The following is a 3,835-nucleotide window of genomic DNA, read 5'->3' as shown; positions in this document are numbered from 1 at the left end:
AACAACAACAACAACAACATTAAATAAAAAACTGATAACTTTGAAAAATATTCTATATCAGCATTTACAAAGTTCTGTTTTACAGTCTGCTTATCAATATTTCAATGCATGTACTGAAGGAGAAAAATGGTGCTAGTAATCTGAATAACGTTCTAGACATATTTATTCACTTGATATTTTGGGGATTATGTCTGCTAGAGAGAGTGATACCTGAAAGTGTTAAAGAGTTCATAAAAGAATATTTGGAATCCAAATGCATGAGGTTAGAATTACGCAATGAAGTAGATACAGCACTTACCAATGTATCCATTTTTTAACAAATATGAAATATATTCTGTATAGAAGTGGAGGATGCAGAAGTGAGCATGACAGATATGGTATCAATTCTCTGCCTTCAGAAAGCATATCGTCTAACTGCAAATATTCACACTGATGCAGATCTGTTTGTTGATATTGTCTTATCTTTTAATACATAGTGTTATGGTTAATGTTATGTGTCAACTCGTCACAATATGGTGCCCAGTTTGGTCAGACACTAGTCCAGATGCTGTTATAGAGAAGTGACATGTGATTAAATCAGTTTGCATCAAATAAAGATAATTTCCCTCCGTATTATGGGTGGTCCTCATTCAAAAAGTTAAAGGCTGTAAAAGGAAAAGGGGCGTTTTCTCAAGGTTTAGTCTGCTGCCAGAAATAAACAGGTATCTTACCAGAACTTGTGCACTCTTCTCTCATCACCTGACCTATGGATTTTGGAACATAGACTGACAGAATCTCCAGAATCTCCATTGCCTGAACTACATATATTGGACTTGCCATCTGAACAATTAAATAATCATTTCCTTAAAATGTGTCTTTTGATTGATAGGTAGATACAAAGATAATATATCCAGATACATAATTATGCTGTGGTTAGGTGCCATGGAGTTGTTTCCTACTTATAGCAACTGTATGTACCATAGAATGAAATGCTGCCTAATTCTGTGTCATCCTCACAATTATTGCTTTCTTTGAGTTCATTGTTGCACCCACAGTGTCAATACATGTCATCGATTATCTTTCCTATTTCTCTGACCCTCTGCTTTATCAAATGTAATGTATTTTTCTGAGGACTGGTCTCTGGTGGCATAGTGCCTAAGGAATTTGATTGCTAACCAGAAGGCTGATGGTTCAAACCCACCAACCACTCCTCCGAAGGAAGACTGGGCATTCTACTTCCATAGAGATATACCTTGGAAACCCAAGGAGGAGTCACTATGAGTCAAATAGACTCATCAGCACAGTGAGTTGGATTTGTTTAGTTGTTCCCTCCTGATAACATGTCCAAAGCACATGTTGCTGCTGTTATGTGCCTTGGAGTCAGAACTGACTCATAGCGACCCTTCCTTGAGTTTCTGAGGCACTATCAGTACGGAAGTAGATTGCCCAACCTTCCTTCCGAGGAGTGGCTGGTGGGTTGGAACTGTTAGCCTTCTGGTTAGCAGTCAAGTGCCTTAGGCACTATGCTACCAGAGCCCCATAGTAATGTTTATCGCTGGTTCTATTTCCCTAGAGAATCCTAAGAGACATGGTTTCTCTCTTAAATAGCTGTGATTGATAGAATAGAGTCTAATTAAATTATTATCAGTAATAGCCACAATAATGGGTACAATAAGCCAATGGTCATGAAGATGGTGCGGGTCTGTGTACTATTTTAGTTTGTTATACATAGATCCCCATGAATCAGAGCTGATTCAGCGGCGACTAACAATAGCAGCGGCATCAAAATTTTCCATGTAATCTCAAGGATATGTAATTATACTATTAAATTTGTTTCTTCCTTGTGTAATAAACTACTTTATTTAGTTTCATTATACAACAAGTAAGTACTCAGACATGTCCATCTTCTATTAATTATGTGACCTTGGGAAACTATAAAATTTCTGTGTGTCTCAGTTTTTTCATTTTCAAACAGGATAATAAAGAACTCCCATTATAAAGTCATTATGGGAATTAAATGGATAAATAATTAAGCTTTATATCACATGATAAATTTTTAAATATTAGTTATTATTATTCATAAATTAATTTTAAGGTTTTTAATTCAATTATAACACATATAAGAATATTTTGGCCTTTTATGTCAGAAATTAATTTGTATTCAGAATGATTTTTGTGATATATTTTAAAAGTAAAACTTAAATTCAAACTCCTGAAGTCCAAATGAAGTTCCCTTCTCTTAATACAATCTCAATAGTGTTTTCTAGTAAAATGCTGTTGTTAGGAGCTATCTAGTCAGTTCCCACTCATAGGAACCACATGTACAACAAAACAAAATGCTACCTTGTCCTACCCCACCCACTCTCACAATTGTTGATACAATTGAGCCCATTGTTGCAGCCACTGTGTCAGTCCATCTCATTGAGGGTCTTCCTCTTTTTCACTAACCCTCCACTTTACCATCTCTTTCTTTGTTTATGATGCCTTTCTCTAGGGATTGTTCCCTCCTGGTAAGATGTCGAAAACAAATGAGATGAGCAAAGAGATGATGGCAAAAATATTGCCATCCTTGTTTCTAAGGTGCATTTTGACTTTACTTTTTCCGAGACAGATTTGTTTGTTCTTCTGGAAGTCCATGGTTTATACAATATTCTTCACTGACATCATAATTCAAAGGCATCAATTATTCTTTAGTCTTCTTTATTCATAGTCCAGCTTCCACATTCATATGAAGCAACTGGAAATACCATGGCTTGGATCAGGAATATGTAATGAAGCAACTGTCTGTGAAATATGTGAGCAGGTGGAATATCCTGGCTTGTGGGTACTTAAACTTTCAGGACTCCAGACTCTTTTAATATCTCTTAAGGTTGATTTTTTTTTCCTCTTCTACAACAGATTTCCTCATGCTTATCCTGTGTCCTAGCTAAGTCTTCAGTTACTGCATATAGACACCTTTGTTTTTATATGTCTTCTCCTCATCACTACTGACAGTGTCTACTTTCTACTTCCAGTAACTTGGCATGACAATCCCTGATGATGTTATACAAACAAAATTAGATTAAAGTGAAGCTAAAAGAAATCATGAAGAAGTATAAAAATCAGACAGGGCACCAAGCTTACAGTAGTTGGTGTGGAATTGGAATAATATAGTCCCATTTGCCTGATTTCATGGTAGTACATAGGCTTGCAGACTATGTTCATGTATGTATGTGAGCCAAAAATTACTTTAATTAAAATAATGTTAGCATTAATTTTAATAATTATCAATATTATCAGTACTGATTGCCTTGCCAAATCATGAATCAATATTTAATTATTAAAACAGCATTGGAATATTCAATGCTTAGACCTTGGCCATGGGCCATAACTGAAGGTGATTTCTTGTGTCACACATAGTATTCTGTATCTCACATAATCTCAAATAATTCTTTAACTTTTAGATAAAACTTAGTGGAATGAATCATATATCACAAACTGATGCAGCCTTGAAACACACACATACATGCATAGAACTCTCGGATGATTTTGATTTGTAACTCAAAATGGATAAGAACTCCAGATGCATTTAGTACGGATATCATTAATTATCACTCTTTTAATTAGGCAAGAAATTTTTCATTTTAAAGCTGTCATTAAGCAATCACTTCTACTGTATATCTTTCCAAATACTACAGTACTTAGTGTCATCCTTATTATTACCTAGGAAGATAAATGATTGTCAGTACAAATTCTTCTAAGAATCATAGACTCCTCCATTTTCTGAACTTCAGGATAAAAATCTGGGTTCATTAAGTGAAACATGAGTCTCTACATTTATTTTCAAAACCTTTTATTTTATTTTATTTATTATTTT

Source organism: Orycteropus afer, unplaced genomic scaffold (assembly GCF_000298275.1).
Source record: "Orycteropus afer afer isolate SDZICR_OR568_19922 unplaced genomic scaffold, OryAfe1.0 scaffold00331, whole genome shotgun sequence".
Classification (NCBI taxonomy): Eukaryota; Metazoa; Chordata; class Mammalia; order Tubulidentata; family Orycteropodidae; genus Orycteropus; species Orycteropus afer.
Note: the sequence above shows the minus strand (reverse complement) of the source record.